The sequence below is a fragment of the Nycticebus coucang genome, chromosome 1, assembly GCF_027406575.1.
Source record: "Nycticebus coucang isolate mNycCou1 chromosome 1, mNycCou1.pri, whole genome shotgun sequence".
In the NCBI taxonomy this organism is placed as follows: Eukaryota; Metazoa; Chordata; class Mammalia; order Primates; family Lorisidae; genus Nycticebus; species Nycticebus coucang.
Genome location: NC_069780.1, coordinates 138,113,633 through 138,131,197, shown reverse-complemented (window position 1 = coordinate 138,131,197; position 17,565 = coordinate 138,113,633). Strand labels below are relative to the sequence as shown.

At 45.9% G+C, this 17,565-nt stretch overlaps 1 protein-coding gene and 1 pseudogene across 3 annotated transcripts in view; both read right to left on the bottom strand.

Annotated features, from left to right (window-relative positions):
- Window positions 1-10,104, bottom strand: part of CCDC125 (coiled-coil domain containing 125) — a 61,714-nt gene extending 51,610 nt beyond the window's left edge. For all 3 annotated transcript variants that reach the window (XM_053589342.1, XM_053589347.1, XM_053589350.1), the window contains exon 1: window positions 10,026-10,104. The gene's annotated coding sequence lies outside the window, so the exon portion shown is untranslated. The remainder of the gene's footprint in view (window positions 1-10,025) is intronic.
- A 2,910-nt stretch (window positions 10,105-13,014) lies between these two features.
- Window positions 13,015-17,118, bottom strand: LOC128591236 (MICOS complex subunit MIC26-like; annotated as a pseudogene).
- Between the last annotated feature and the right edge of the window lie 447 nt (window positions 17,119-17,565).

The window sequence follows — 17,565 nt, the reverse complement described above, 5'->3', positions numbered from 1 at the left end:
CCTCAGGGGCAGCAGGAACCCCCCACACCCAATCTCACCCACCAGACAAAACATCTCTCCCCTCCCTTCTTCCTCTGCAATGACATTTCCCTGCAGGCCTACAGAACCTGAGGGGGTCCCTATGTCCATCCTTCCACCCACAAGGTGGGGGCACCATGGCTTCCTGCGCTCTGGCTGACCAAGAAGTCCCAAATGCCCTGCTCTGAGAAGTTAACATCAAGAAAATTCATGACAGGGCGGCGGCGCCTGTGGCTCAGTTGGTAAGGCGCCGGCCCCATATACCAAGGGTGGCGGGTTCAAACCCGGCCCCGGCTGAACTGTAACCAAAAAATAGCCGGGCGTTGTGGCGGGAGCCTGTAGTCCCAGCTACTCGGGAGGCTGAGGCAAGAGAATCGCTGAAGCCCAGGAGTTGGAGGTTGCTGTGAGCTGTGTGATGCCACGGCACTCTACCGAGGGCAATAAAGTGAGACTCTGTCTCTACAAAAAAAAAAAAAAGAAAGAAAATTCATTACAGAAGTCACACTGGTGTTTCCCAGTAGTCCTTCTACCTGTGTGAGATGGCACCACTGGTGTGGCTCGATCCCCCCAGCCCCTACCCCAGCCAGTCATCCCGAGAACAAAGTTCTGACCATCTGCTAGACTAGAACTCAGGGTGGGTGGGAAAAGGAACTATAGTTGATGCTGTGATACCTACAACCCTAATATTAAACAAGAAGAAACAGTGACATTTAAAAATTTTTTCAATAATTTAGTTTTTCTGTTTCCTTTTTTTTTTAGTAGACTGGGAAAAGTTGTCAATGCTACCTTATATTGGTTCCCTGTTAGACAATATACAACTTTGTGGAATTTTTCCCCTAGATATTTTTGATCATGGTTGGTTGAATCAACTGATGCAAAACCCACAGAGATCCCATTCTTTTTTCTTGAGACAGAGTCTTACTATGTTGTGCTCAGTAGAGTGTTGTGGCATCACAGCTCCCAACAACCTCTTGGGCTTAAGGGATTCTCTTGCCTCAGCCTCCCAAGTAGCTGGGACTACAGGCGCCCACCACAACACCTGGCTATTTTTTGGTTGTAGTTGTCATTGTTGTTTGGCAGGCCAGGCTGGGCTCAAACCCGCCCAGCTCCGGTGTCTGTGGCTGGCGCCCTAGCGGCTTGAGCTACAGGCACGGAGACAGAAACCTCACTTTATCTCCGTCATCCAGAGCAGGATTGGGTCTACTGATTGCACTTGCTTCTAGGGCAGGAAAACAAAACAAAATAGTCTCCCCAGCAAGACCCCATGCTGTGGTGTTCCTGCCTACCCTTCTTCCAGCAGAGAATGTCTCCTGGCAAAAATGCCTACAGAGAAATCACAGTCACTGAGCCTTCCCCATAGGGACACCACTGCAGTCACCTACTGGTGACAGTGAAGCAACTGGAGAGCCACCAAAATGCTCAGCCCATCCCTCCAGTAGTGTTGAATTAAGAAGGGCTTTCACCACCAGACATTTCAAAACAGCTGCTTTGTGCAGCTGTTTAGAAATATTTCATCCTGGGGGGTGGGGGACTCAAGCCTGCAATCCTAATACTCTGTAATCCTAACAGGCCAAGGTGGGAGGAGGTCAAGACTTTGAAAAATATTTCATCCTTTCTTCAAGGTTCATTAAAAAAAAAACAAAAAACATCAGGGGTGGGAGGGATAAACAACACACCTGACATCTTTTTCTAAATATGCTATTTAAGTAGCTGCTTGCGGGGACTTTCAAAGAAATTTACTCTTGCATTTTTTGCTGAGGTATCTCTCTTATTCTTCTCGTTTTTTTTTTCTTTTTTTTTTTTTTTTGAGACAGTCTTCACTGTGTCACCCCAGCTAGAATATGAGGGCATCAGCCTTGCTCACAGCAACCTCAAACTCCTGGGCTCAAGCAATCCTCCTGCCTCAGCCTTCCCAGTAGCTGGGCAGGGTGGCTCATGCCTATAATCCTAGCACTCTGGGAGGTCAAGGCAGTAGATTGCCTGAGCTCAGGAGTTTGAGGCCAGCCTGAACAAAGTGAGACCCCATCTGTACTAAAAAAATAGAATAACTAGCTGGTGTAGTGGCCTGCCTATAGTCTCGGCCACTTGAGAGGCTGAGACAAGAGGATCACTTGAGCCCAAGAGCAGGAGGTTGCTGTGAGCTATGACACAACAGCACTCTACCCAGGACAGCAGAGTGAGACTCTGTTTAAAAAACAAACAAACAAATAAACCAGGGCGGCGCCTGTGGCTCAAAGGAGTAGGGCACGGGCCCCATATACCAGAGGTGGCAGGTTCAAATCCAGCCCTCGCCAAAAATTGCAAAAAACAAACCCCCAAAAACAAAAAAAAAACCCATATGTCAAGGTCAAGGCAAGACGATTGCTTTAGGGCAGGAATTAGAGACCAGCCTGAGCAATAAGACTCCATCTCTAAAAAAAAAATAGAACAATTAGCCAGGTATTGTGGGGGACACCCATAGCCCCAGCTACTTGGGAGGCTGAGGCAGGAAGATCACGTGAGCCCATATACCAGAGGTGGCAGGTTCAAACCCAGCCCTGGCCAAAAATTGCAAAAAACCCCCAGACCCCAAACAAAAAAAAAACCCATTGTCAGGGTCAAGGCAAGACAATCGCTTTAGGGCAGGCATTAGAGACCAGCCTGAGCAATAAGACTCCATCTCTACAAAAAAAAATAAAACAATTAGCCAGAGATTGTGGGGGACACCCATAGCCCTAGCTACTTGGGAGGCTGAGGCAGGAAGATCACATGAGCCCAGGAGTTTGAGGTTGTGAGCTATGATGAGGTCACTGCATTCCAGCCTGGATGACAGGATGAGACTCTATCTCAAAAAAAAAAAAAGAAAAAGAAAAAGTATGTATGAATATTCATTTATTACTCAAAAACTGAAAACAACCCAAGTGTCTGTCAAAGGAAAACAAATTGTGCTATGTCCATACAACAGATTACATTCAACAGTAAATAATAATTTTTTATTTTTGCAGTTTTTTTTTTTTTTTTTTTGGCCAGGGCTGGGTTTGAACCCGCCACCTCCAGCATATGGGGCCAGCACCCTACCCCTTTGAGCCACAGGCGCTGCCCATTTTATTTTTTTGAGATAGAGTGTCACTCTGTCACCCTGGGTAGAGTACTGTAGTGTCACAGCTCACAGCAACCTCAAACTCTTGGGCTTAAATAATTCTCTTGCCTCAGCCTCCCAAGTAGCTGTGCTATAGGCCCCACCACAACACCTAGCTACTTTTATATTTATTTATTTATGAGATAAAGTCTCAAGATGTCATCTGGGTTGAGTGCCTCCCAAGTAGCTGGGCTATAGCCTCCCAGCTACTTTTATTTTTTATTATTATTTTTTTTTAGATAGAGTCTCAAGCTGTCGCCCTGGGTTGAGGGCCGTTGTGTCATAGCTCACAACCACCTCCAACTCTTGGGCTCAAGCAATCCTCTTGCCTCAGTTTTTCTATTTTTAGTAGAGACGGGGGTCTTGCTTTTTGCTCAGGCTGGTCTCAAACTCATGAGCTCAAACTATCCACCTGGCTTGGCCTCCCATTGTGCTAGGATTACAGGTGTGAGCCACTGTGCCTGGACAACACCCGGTGACTTTTAGAGACTGGGTCTCACTCTTGCTCAGGCTGGTTTCCAACTTCTGAGCTCAAGCAATCCACTAGCCTTGGCCTCCCAGAATGCTAAGATTATAAGCATGAACCACCACGCCTGGTCAATAATTTATTTTTTAAATACACAATAATGTGGATGAATTTCACAATGTGCTAACAAAGAAGCACACACTGTATGTATGTGATATTGGCAAAACTAACGTACAATGACAGTGAACAGATTAATGGTTGCCTAGGATGGGAGGGGTGATCGCAAAGGGCACGACAGAATATTTTTGGAATGATGGAAAATTTCTATGTCTTGACTAGAGTGGCCTTTGTCAAAACTCATCAAATTGTATATTTATAATAGCTACAGTTTATTATATGTGAATTATAACTAAAGAATATATTAAAATGTATTAAACAAAACAAAACACAAAGGACAAGATGAGAAGTGTGTCAATCAGTTGTCCTTTCTTGGATAATAAAATTATTAAAATGGATCCATTAAATCAGGAACTTTTTTTTAAATAGTAAAAATAATAAACTAATAGCTAGATATTGTCCTTACTTTCCATGCGCTTGGCACCATTTTAAGTCCTTTATTTAGATTATTCTATTTACTCTTCACAAACAGTCTGCAAGACAATGCTATTATTGTTTAAGTACAGAAGATTAAACTGAAGCACAGAGAGGTTGAGTGACACAGGTAACAAGAGATAGACACACATTTTTAATCCAGGCTCCTGACGGCAGAGCCAACACTCTTATCCACTGTTGTGTATTATTTTTAGAATTTCAATCAGATGACTATCAGAGCATAGCAGGTTTCTATGATTTATGTCTTCAGATAGAACTGAAAGTAAAAATCTAAATTAGCTAGTTTGAGCACAGCCTATTGGACCCATTTTCCACCAAAATCTTTTTAAAATCATCTTGGTTCTTTTATAAGGTCATCTCCATAGAAACAGATTTGTCGGCCAGGTGTGGTCGCTCACACCTATAATCTGAGGCTGAGAGATTGCTTGCCCTCAGGAGTTCGAGACCAGCCTGAGCAAAAGTGAGAGACCTTGTCTCTACTAAAAATAGAAAAAGTAGCCAGGGTGGTACATGCCTGTAATCCCAGCTACTTGGGAGGCTGAAGCAAGAGGATTGCTTAAGCCCAAGGTTGCTGTGAACTATGATGCCATGCCAGGGCCACAGAGTGGAACTGTCGCAAAAAAAGGAAAAAAAAAAATATATATATATATGTAGATGTAGATATATAGATAGATAGATAGAGTTGGCCATTATAATTTGTGAAGGTCGATAGGATATTACTTATTGAATCAAAGAATCATCCCTTGGCAGGCTGTGTTTTACTTGTAGTGCAGTAGATTCCTATTCATTAAGGGCAACCTCAGGGCAACCTGAGGCCTTCATTAAGAAGGGTGTGGCTGCATCTTACAAGGGTACATGCGAAACTTAGTAAATGTAGAATATAAATGTCTTTTCTTTTTTTTTTGTAGAGACAGAGTCTCACTTTATGCCCCTCTGTAGAGTGCCGTGGCCTCACACAGCTCACAGCAACCTCCAACTCCCAGGCCCAAGCCATTCTCCTGCCTCAGCCTCCCGAGCAGCTGGGACTACAGGCGCCCACCACAACGCCCTGCTATTTTTTGGTTGTAGTTCGGCCGGGCGGGGTTGAACCCGCCACCCTCGGTATAACCCGCCGCCCCATTTGACATCTTTTCATCACACTGGTTAACATAGCCTTCCTGGCATTTTCTTAGTTATTGTATTAAGACATTTATATTCTGGGCGGCGCCTGTGGCTCGGTCGGTAGGGCGCCGGCTCCATATACGGAGGGTGGCGGGTTCAAGCCCGGCCATGGCTGAACTGCAACCAAAAAGTGGCTGGGCGTTGTGGCGGGCGCCTGTGGTCCCAGCTACTTGGGAGGCTGAGGCAGGAGAATCGCTTGAGCCCAAGAGTTGGAGGTTGCTGTGAGCTGTGTGATGCCATGGCACTCTACTGAGACAGGGTGAGACTCTGTCTCAACAAAAAAAATAAATAAAATAAAAAAATAGGGCAGCGCCTGTGGCTCAAGGAGTAGGGCGCTGGTCCCATATGCCGGAGGTGGCGGGTTCAAACCCAGCCCCGGCCAAAATCCACAAAAATAAATAAATAAATAAATAAATAAAAATAAATAATAAAATAAAATATGTCAAATGGTCTATAAAACCAGTGTATGGTGCCCCATGATCACATTAATGTTCACAGCTATGATTTAATAATAAAATAAAATAAAATAAAATAAGAGTATGGCCAGGCAGACAGCAGAGGAGAAAATGGAATTGGCCAACATAAGGGAAACAAGCTGTAAGAGGAAAGACCAAGCAATCACAAGGTTAACTAAGAATATTTTTCAATCCACCACATATTTTCAGGCACTATGGGTATATTTTCCTGCTATTCAGGGTTTAATATAATGAGTTTTCACATGCTCCAATGCTCTAATTTTTTTACATTTATATATATATAGTATATATATATTACATGTACTATAAATATATATATATATATTTTTTAGAGACAGAGTCTCACTTTGTCACCCTCGGTAGAGTGCCGTGGCGTCACAGCTCACAGCAACCTCCAAGCTCTTGGGCTTAAGCTAGTCTCTTGCCTCAGCTTCCCGAGTAGCTGGACTACCGGCGCCCGCCACAATGCCTGGCTATTTCTTTTTTTTTTTTTTTTTGTAGAGACAGAGTTTCACTTTACTGCCCTCCATAGAGTGCCGTGGCATCACACAGCTCACAGCAACCTCCAACTCCTAGGCTTAGGCGATTCTCCTGCCTCAGCCTCCCGAGTAGCTGGGACTACAGGCGCCTGCCACAACGCCCGGCTATTTTTTTGTTGCGGTTTGGCCGGGGCAGGGTTTGAACCCGCCGCCCTCGGTATATAGGGTCGGCACCCTACTCACTGAGCCACAGGCGCCGCCCAATGCCCGGCTATCTCTTTGTTGCAGTTTGGCCGAGGCCAGGTTTGAACCTGCCACCCTCGGTATATGGGGCCTGTGCCCTACTCACTGAGTCATGCAATGTAACGTCAGGGACTGGTGGCTGTGTACTCTCCCACTTTTTATATGCTAAGGGTAATATTAATACACAATACAGTACAAATTGAACTTCACTTTTGGAACACATTACCTCTAAAAAAGTGCAAATATTGGGCGGCGCCTGTGGCTCAAGGAGTAGGGTGCCGGTCCCATATGCTGGAGGTGGCGGGTTCAAACCCAGCCCCGGCCAAAAACCACAAAAAAAAAAAAAAAAAGTGCAAATATTTAGTTACCAATACTTACAGTTACCAACCTACAATTCAACTAGTTTCAGGTATTTGGTGTTGACAATCCAAAGGCAGCAGGATATGTGACAGAGAAGGCACCTATTCCGGAACTCCGGGTCCAAACCTCACTCTGCCACTTGCCATTCTTTGACCCTCGGCAAGTCACTTAACTTCTTGGAGCCTGTTTTACCTCCACAATGGGTTTAAGCATAACTATTTTGTAGGGTCATTTTGGTCACCACTGATATATTTGAAATCAACTATAGTAGCCAAAACAATGTTTATTCGTTGTGAATGTGAGTATTACTTTCTTCAATGGTCAAATGAGGAGATTAGAATTTTTTGGTTCTTTAGAGCTCTAAAATTTTGTTTTTATCTCAGCATTTTCCAAATAGAACACTAGTTCTCTGCCACTCCTGGTGGCATTCTCCACTCCAGGAGTGCTTTCTCCTCTTATATGCCCCATCAGTTCACTAAAATAAAAGGGCCTTTTTGGTGTTATTGAAGAATGTGTTTTCCTGTCTCATTCCAGGTATACATGCCTTGCCCCATATTACACAGATAGTTAGCAGCAGAGCAGCCAAGAAAAGAAACAGCATCTCTGGCTACTTAAAGACCACAGGATGAACAGATTACAGACCATTAGCAGTTGTCCCACTTTTCCACTAAAACAACTCTTTGAAAAATAACCAATGAGGCTCGGTGCCTGTGGCTCAAGTGGCTAAGACGCCAGCCACATACACCTGAGCTGGCGGGTTCGAATCTAGCCCAGGCCCGCCAAGCAACAATGACCGCTGCAACCAAAAAAAAAAAAAAAAAGCCGGGCCTTGTGGTAGGTGCCCGTAGTCCCAGTTACTTGGGAGGCAGAGGCAGGAGAACCGCTTGAGCCCAGGCGTTGGAGGTTGCTGTGAGCTGTGATGTCACAACACTCTACCCAGGGCAAAGCTTGAGGCTCTGTCTCAAAAAAAAAAAAAAAAAGAAAGAAAAAGAAAAATAACCAATGACTTCCTAATTGCTAAATCCAAGATCAAGGAATTGTCTCATTCTCAGCCTCCTCCACCTCTGCTGAAGCTGTGACACTACTAACTCACCAAGCCCAGGTCCCTGGTCCACCTTGGCTCCTCAACCTCCTCCTCCTTCTTTGGCTGTCTCACGTTCTTTTTCCTCTTTCTGTCCCTACTGTATAGATTTGGCTTCCCCTCTTAAATACACATCTCTAGCAGGATATCTTGCAGAAATTCAAGCATATTTTATTCATTATTCTGCCCACCTCCCAACCTAAGTCTCCTCTGAGTCCTCTACTGTAAATGCATCAACCATGCTCTAAAACACTCAATTGCAAAATTTTATAATTATTTTTTCCTCTTTGGTCTTCACATGCCTTCAGTTGCCAAGTCCTCTAGATCTACAAAAACCTCCTATAACCACATTATTCTTTGCACATTAACTTCACTGCTGTAGTTGAACTTCTCATTACTTCTCCTGGGCTAAACCAATATCCTAATCGGTCTACTCCACGCTAACCTACACACTGACGTCAAGACAATAATCTGCAAGCCTAAACTCAAGGATGCCCTCTTTTGCTCTAAAACATTCCATAGTTCCCATGGCATACATAATTAAAGTGGTGTTACCCTATTTTCTACAACAAAGCACCAATTTTCACTTCCAGTTTCATCTGCCAATACTTCCTGGACATATGCTGTGTTTCCACATAAGAGGGAGTGCCCCTCCTCCCAGACCCACCCCACCACCACAAGGTTGGTCACCTCTAATCCTTTCCTGGTGGCATTCTCCACTCCAGGAGTGCTTTCTCCTCTTATATGCCCCATCAGTTCAGAACAAAACTCCCTCCAGTAGCCTTCCTGATTCCCAAGGGCCAAATGTGATTTCTTCTACCTCTGAACCCTTCCAACTCCCAGCTCTGTACTGGACCTTTTTCATAGTCTTTACTTCCTGACCCAGGGTTTTATTGCACATGCCAGACTGGCTGTACATCCTCTAGTGCAGGGAGTATGTGTGTGGCATTTGCTTATGCATAACAGGTGTTCCAAAGACACCTCATGGATAGAATTGAAAGAGAAAAAAAATTCCTGCATGGAAAGTTGGTTTAGAAGAATTTACACCCACTAGCCTGACAACTCTGCCTTAGCAAACAAGTTAATCAAACAGATACCTAATTCCAGTAAGGCTTGGCAAAGAGGAACTAACTTGAGCCACCCTGGTGAAGAATAGCCTATGGCACTTCACTGTAGGATTGTTTTTTAACTTTCTTTTTTTTTTTTTGTAAAGACAGAGTCTCACTGTACCGCCCTCGGGTAGAGTGCGTGGTGTCACAAAGCTCACAGCAACCTCCAACTCCTGGGCTTAGGAGATTCTCTTGACTCAGCCTCCCGAGTAGCTGGGACTACAGGCGCCCGCCACAGCGCCCGGCTATTTTTTTGTTGCAGTTTGGCCGGGGCTGGGTTTGAACCCACCACTCTCGGCATATGGGGCCGGCGCCCCACTCACTGAGCCACAGGCGCCGCCCCTGTTTTTTAACTTTCTATTTTAAAAGAATTTTACATTTATGTTAAGTTACAAAGATAAGTACTCCTATTAACAGTAAATATATACCCTTTACTTAAATTCCTCAATGTTAATGTTGTGTACATTTACCAAAATTAAGAAATTAACATTGGTACATGAAATTAACTAAATCACAGACTTTATAAGGATTTCCTCAGTTTTTCTACTAGTGTTCTTGTTCTGTTCCAGGATCCAAACCAGGATACGTCATTGCATTTACTGAGCTTTAGTTTTAAGCCTCAAAAATAATAGGGAAAACAACAAAATAAAACAGTAATGGAGGCAGCTAGAGAGAGACATGGTCTCTGAAATCTACTTATTTTCTGAGGGTCAGTCTGCAAGCTTGTCCGCAATCTGCGGCGTTCCCACGAATCCGCGCACCCTCTGCCCAATCCTCCGTACTCCCGGTTACCCGCCCCCCCTCGGGCGCGGTGACGGGAGCCCGGATTCTGGCTCAGGGAGGAGCCCCCTGTTGTCCCACCACCGCCGCCGCTGCGCCCCGCTCCCCACTAGCGCGCTCACCCGGCAGAGCCTCCCCTTCCTGCGCGCGCGCCGCTCCCGCTGCCCCTGCGGTCGCCGTCGCTCGTCCTCAAGGCCACGTAACCACGTGACCACCTGGGTGCAGCCCTGCGCCGGAAAAGCCCGTGGCGCCGGCGGCGCTTATCTGGGGCAGCGTCCGTGGGTAACCAGTGCAACCCATGTTTCCTCTGTCCAGCTCCAAAGCCACTACCGGTAACCGACATACATATAATAGCGTGAGATTGTGGTCAGTAGTACGGGTAAGGTTAGAAGGTTCAAACATGGGCGGCGCCTGTGGCTCAGTGAGTAGGGCGCCGGCCCCATATGCCGAGGGTGGTGGGTTCAAACCCAGCCCCGGCCAAACTGCAACAACAAAAGAAAAATAGCAGGGCGTTGTGGCGGGCGCCTGTAGTCCCAGCTGCTCGGGAGGCTGAGGCAAGAGAATCGCGTAAGCCCAAGAGTTAGAGGTTGCTGTGAGCTGTGTGACGCCACGGCACTCTACCCGAGGGGGGTACAGTGAGACTCTGTCTCTACAAAAAAAAAAAAAGATTTTAGCCGGGCGTTGTGGTGGGCGCCTGCAGTCCCAGCTGCTCGGGAGGCTGAGGCAGGAGAATCGCTTAGGCCCGGGAGTTAGAGGTTGCTGTGAGCCGTGTGACGCCACGGCACTCCACCTGAGGGCCGTACAGTGAGACTCTGTCTCTACAAAAAAAAAAAAGAAGGTTCAAACATGATGTCTCTAGGAGTCCTGTAAGGGAAAGATGGATCTAAGCTGGGATTCATAGCTAGGGGTGGACCTTGAAAGGCAGACATTCAGAACTAAGACACTAGAAGGGCATTGTAGGCCACAGGAACGAGATAGTGCAAAAGAGAGGAAAGAAAAAGGAGTGGCCCGGTGCGCCTAGTCAGCGCTACTGGGAGGACTTACTCCTGTTGATTTTCCCAGAGGAGCGCTACATCCCTCTGCCCCTATCAAAACGTGCTGGATCATCAAGGTCATTACCTTGGTGACATAATTTTGGTATTAATTTCTAATAAGCAATACGCTTGAGATAACTGAGGGGATTCTATAGAGGTCAAAAATTTGTCTGGGTCTAAAGATTACCATGGTTTAGAAAAAACAGAACTAATAAAACCTTTCCTCAGAGTGACAAACCTCTATTCATTCTTTTCTCCTTTTTTTTTTGAAACAGAGCCTCAAGTTGTCGCCCTGGGTAGAGTGCCGTGGCATCATGGCTTACAGCAACCTCCAACTCTTGGGCTCAAGTGATTCTCTTGTTTCAGCCTTCCAAGTATCTGAGACTGACTACAGGCGCCCACCACAACACCCGGCTATTTTTTGGTTGTAGTTGTCATTGTTGTTTGGCGGGCCCAGTCAGGATTCGAACCCTGCAGCCCTGGTGTATGTGGCTGGTGCGTTCGCCGCTTGAGTACAGGCGTGGAGCCTCATTCTCTTCTCCTAATCCAGCTCACATTTATCTTACCCACCCATGGCCCAAAAGTATACCTAGACTCTGTCTCTACAAAAAAAAAAAAAAGAAAGATTATTCTTTCCTTCATTCATCTGCTATTGTACCCCCACTAAGAAACACCCATATAGTGCTGGGCAGGGTGGCTGATGCCTGTAATCCTAGCACTTTGGGAGAGGTCAAGGCAGTAGATTGCCTGTTCCCATGGGTTCGAGACCAGCCTGAGCAAGAGTAAGACTCCGTCTCTAAAAATAGCCGGGTATTATGGTGGGTGCCTGTAGTCCCAGCTACTGGGAAGGCTGAGGCAAGAGGATCCCCTGAGTCCAAGAGTTTAAGGTTGCTGTGAGCTATGACACTACAGCACTTTACCGAGGGTGACAAAGTAAGACTGTGTCACAAACAAACAAAAATGAGGAATATATGTGTGGGTTTATTTTTGGACTCCATTTTGTTCCATTTATTTCAATGTCACATTCTCTTACTTTGTAACAAATCTTAAATCTGATAGATTTTTAACTGATCTTTTTCAGAGTTGTTTGGTTATTATAGTTCTTACGTATTTCCATATAAATTTTAGAATCAGTTTGTCAATTCTTATTTTTAAAAACTATGCTAGGATTTTGATTTAGATGGAATTTATAGATTGTTAATACATATTGAGACTTCAACATAGTATTTGAGTTTTATTTGAATCTTCTTTAATTTCTTTTTGTCTTTTTTTTTTCTTTGAGACAGAGTCTTACTCCGTTGCCTTGGGTAGAATGTTGGGGCATCAAAGCTCACAGCCACCTCAAACTCTTGGGCTCAAGAGATCCTCTTGCCTGAGCTCCAAAGTAGCATGGCACAATGCCATGACACCCAGCTAGTTTTTCTATTTTTAGTAGAGATGGGGTTTAGCTCTTGCTCAGTCTTGTCTCCAAGTCCTGAGCTAAAACAATCCAACCACCTCAGCCTCCCAGTGCTAGGATTATAGGCATGAGCCACTGCACCCAGACTTTAATTTCACTTTAACATTTTCAGCATGCATGGGCAGCACCTGTGGCTCAGTGAGTAGGGCGCCGGCCCCATATGCCGAGGGTGGCGGGTTCAAACCCAGCCCCGGCCAAACTGCAACAACAACAAAAAAAAAAAAATAGCCGGGCATTGTGGCGGGCGCCTGTAGTCCCAGCTACTCGGGAGGCTGAGGCAAGAGAATTGCGTAAGCCCAAGAATTAGAGGTTGCTGTGAGCCGTGTGACACCACGGCACTCTACCCGAGGGCGGTACAGTGAGACTCTGTCTCTACAAAAATAAATAAATAAATAAAATAAAATTTTCAGCATGCAGATCTAGCATATACTTTGTTAGATATTTTATTTTTTGAGACAGAGTCTTAAGCTGTCACCCTGAGTAGAGTGCTGTGGTGTCACAGCTCACAGTAACCTCAAACTCTTGGGCTTAAGAGATTCTCTTGCCTCAGCCTCCCAAGTAGCTGGGACTACAGGCGCTCACCACAACACCCAGCTATTTTTTTTTTGTTGCAGTTGCATTATTGTTTTTTTAGCTGGCTGGGGTTGGGTTCAAACCCACCACCCTCAGTGTATGTGGCCAGAGCCCTGCCTACTCAGCTATGGGTGCGGCCCACTTTGTTAGATTTATATCTAAGTATGTCATGCTTTTCGGTGCTATTGTAAATGGTACAATTGTTTTAATTTCAATTTCAATCGTTCCTCACTAGTATATGGAAATGCAATTGATTTTTTTAAACTTTGATTTTAATTATGTACATAAATAGCAACATGAAAAAGAATTCTAAGGCTTATACATTATCTCTAGGTGACAGGATTTCAGATTAGTTTGCTTGTAGAATAATATCACCCAAGATAAAAGAGGTCTAGTATATTTTTTCCTGATGAAGAATGCCAGTTTAATACATTCAATACTGACTTCTCTGCCATTTGTCTGTAGAAATAATTGATTTACTGTATGGCGTTTCCAATGTTTACCTATATCTGATTAAAATGGGCAGAGCATGGAGTTTTCTACTTATTTCCAGGTGAATTCTTCACATTTCCTGGCTTTTGAAAGTTCTCCTTCCACAAATCTTCTACGACTCTGTATCCTTCCGAACCCCAGTCATATAATTTCTCCCCACCGACCTGGACAAATGTGATGGCTTGTTGTGGATAATAGATAGAGGAAGCTAATCCCATGAAACCAGGTGGATAAACCAGCTTTACTTTTGAACCTCTAGCCAAAAGGAGTCCACCAAGGCCAGTGAAGCCAGTAACACCAAGTATTGGGAAAAAACAAGGAGGGGCATGTTGAAGATATTCATAGCTGTCTAACCCCAATTGAATCAAACTTTGCATCTTGGGCTTAGTTTGGGAGTATGTTTCCTGACACCAACTTGTATATGGCTTGCAGTGATTTCACAGCTGTGAGATGCTTTCTTCATGTTGGGTCCGTGGCTCCTCCACATATTTGGATTGACCCTCCCGAACTGAGTAGAGTGAAAGCTCATTAATCTTCATTGTATTTGTGAGGGGTGAGTCCTTTTTCGGTGCTGCCATAGACTTTGAAGGTGAGCAGGCTCAGGCTGGCCGGCCCCTTGAACGTGTCGCTAGCAGCGGTGGCTCCGGCCTTTTTTTTTTTTTTTGTAGAGACAGAGTCTCACTTTATGGCCCTCGGTAGAGTGCCGTGGCGTCACACAGCTCACAGCAACCTCCAACTCCTGGGCTTAGGCGATTCTCTCCTCAGTGTCCCGAGTAGCTGGGACTACAGGCACTCTCCACAATGCCCGGCTATTTTTTTATTGCAGTTTGGCAGGAGCCAGATTTGAACCCGCCACCCTCAGTATATGGGGCCGGCGCCCTACCCACTGCACGACAGGCGCTGCCCGCTTTATTTATTTATTTATTTAAATTTTTTTTTTTTTTTGTAGAGAGTCTCACTGTACCGCCCCATAACGTCACAGGACTCACAGCAACCTCCAGCTCCTGAGCTTACGCGATTCTCTTGCCTCAGCCTCCCGAGCAGCTGGGACTACAGGCGCCCGCCACAACGCCAGGCTATTTTTTTGTTGCAGTTTGGCCAGGGCTGGGTTTGAACCCACCACCCTCGGCATATGGGGCCTGCGCCCTATTCACTGAGCCACAGGAGCCGCCCCCGATTTATTTATTTATTTGAGACAGAGTCTCACTATGTCGTCCTCAGTGGAGTGCAGTGCTGTCACAGCTTACAGGAATCTCCAACTCTTGGGCTTAAAGCAATTCTCTTGCCTCAGCCTCCCAAGTAGCTGGGACTACAGGCGCCCACCACAATGCCCGGCTGTTTTTTGTTGCAATTGTCATTGTTGTTTTTGCTGGCCTGGGGCTGACTTTGAACCCAGCCAGCTCAGGTGTATGTGGCTGGCCCTGTAACCACTGTGCTATAGGCACCGAGCCTGCAATTGATTTTTGTGCATTGGACTTATATAGCTCAATAGCCTTTTATGGATTTTTTAAAAAAAAAACTTTCTAAGTAAAGAATCATGGTGACTGAGAATAGTTTCTTCTTTTCACCTTGGTAGGTATTTTCTTTCTTTTCTTTTTGCAGTTTTTCGCTGGGGCTGGGTTTGAACCCGACACCTCCGGTATATGGGGCTGGAGCCCTATCTTTGAGCCACAGGCACCACCCTCTTGTTTTTTTTTTTTTTTTGAGACAGAGTCTTACTTTGTTGCCCTAGGTAGAGTGCCGTGGCATCACAGTTCATAGCAACCTCCAGCTCTTGGGCTTAGATGATTCTCCTGCCTCAGCCTCCTGAGTAGCTGGGACTACAGGCGCCCGCCACAATGCCCAGCTATTTTTTTGTTGCAGTTTGGATGGGGCGGGTTTGAACCCACCATCCTTGGTATATGGGACCGGTGCCCTACTCGCTGAGCCACAGGCACTGCCCACCTTGGTAGGTCTTTTTTTTTTGTAGAGACAGTTTCACTTTATTGCCTTCGGTAGAGTGCCGTGGCATCACACAGCTCACAACCACCTCCAACTCCTGGGCCTAGGCGATTTTCCTGCCTCAGCTTCCCGAGTAGCTGGGACTACAGGCGCCCGCCACAACGCCCGGCTATTTTTTTGTTGCAGTTTGGCCGGAGCCAGGTTTGAACCTGCCACCCTCGGTATATGGGGCCGGCGCCCTACTCACTGAGCCACAGGCGCCGCCCAGGTCTTTTATTTGCTAACTCCCTCTCCATGGAAATAAAGCCCTTGCACAATAGTCCTCTGGATGGATTTTTTTTTTCTTGAGACACAGTCTCACTATGTTGCCCTTGGTAGAGTGCTATAGCATTCACAGCTCACAGCAACCTCAAACTTTTGGGCTTAAGCGATTCTCTTGCCTCAGCCTCCCAAGTAGCATGGACCATAGGTGCCAGCCACACCACCCAGCTATTTTTTCATTGCATTTGTCCTTGTCTAGCTGGCCCTGGCCGGGTTCAAACCCGCCAGCCTGGGTGTATGTGGCCTGCGCCCTACCAACTGAGCTACAGGAGATGCCCAGGATGGATTTTGCTTTGAAAAAAAAAAGAAAAGAAAAGAAAAAAAACAAGGATAGCAAGAAAATCCCTATATTAAAACAAATAATAATGGGGTGGCACCTGTGGCTCAAAGAGGTAGAGCGCCAGCCCCATATGCCGGAGGTGGCGGGTTCAGACCCAGCCCTGGTCAAAAATTGCAAAAAAAATTCATTAAAAAAAAAATAATAATGAAGTGAAGAAAAATATAAGCAAAAGATTTTTTTCTATTGTTTTGTGGAAACAGAGTCTTGCTCTGTCACCCCAGCTAGAGTACAGTGGTGTCTTTCATAGCTCACTGCAACCTCAGACTCCTGACCTCAAATGATCTTTCTGTCTGGGCCTCTCCCAAAGTGCTGGGATTACAGGTGTGAGCCACTGCATTCAACCAAGATCTGTATATTCTGAGATGATATAATTTCCAAATATATTACATGAAAAAGGTTACAAAACAGGGTGGCACCTGTGGCTCAGTCGGTAAGGCGCCGGCCCCATATACCGAGGGTGGTGGGTTCAAAACCCGGCCCCGGCTGAACTGCAAACCAAAAAATAGCTGGGCGTTGTGGCGGGCGCCTGTAGTCCCAGCTACTTGGGAGGCTGAGGCAAGAGAATCGCTTCAGCCCAGGAGTTGGAGGTTGCTGTGAGCTGTGTGATGCCACGGCACTCTACCGAGGGCGATAAAGTGAGACTCTGTCTCTATAAAAAAAAAAAAGAAAAAGGTTACAAAACAGTGTGCATGGTATGCTACTATATTCCGTTTTTTTTTTTTTTTGTTTTGTTTTGTTTTTTTTTTTGTAGAGACAGAGTCTCACTTTATGGCCCTCGGTAGAGTGCCGTGGCCTCACACAGCTCACAGCAACCTCCAACTCCTGGGCTTAAGCGATTCTCTTCCCTCAGCCTCCCAAGTAGCTGGGACTACAGGCGCCCACCACAACGCCCAGCTATTTTTTGTTTGCAGTTTGGCTGGGGCCGGGCTTGAACCCGTCACCCTCAGTATATGGGGCTGGCGCCCTACCAACTGAGCCACAGGCGCCGCCCTATGTTCCATTTTTTTGGTGTGTTTTTTGGCTGGGGCTGGGTTTGAACCCTCCACCTCTGGCATATAGGACCGGGGCCCCACTCCTTTAGCCACAGGCGCCACCTGCTACTATATTCTTTTTAAAATAGTATACACACAAAAACAATGAATAGGCTGGGTGCCTGTAGCTCAAGTGGCTAAGGTGCCAGCCACACATACCAGAGCTGGCGGGTTAGAATCCAGCCCGGGCCTGTCAAACAATGACAACTACAACCAAAAAATAGCCGGGCGTTGTGGCGGGCGCCTGTAGTCCCAGCTACTTGGGAGGCTGAGGCAAGAGAATTGCTTAAGCCCAGGAGTTGGAGGTTGCTGTGAGCTGTGATGCAACGGCACTCTACCCAGGGTGAGAGCTTGAGGCTCTGACTCAAAAATAAAAAAGGAAAAATGAATAAAAAAAAAACAAAAAGTATACACATAGTTGTGGCAGGCACCTGTACTCACAGCTACTTAGGAGGATGAGACAAGAGAATC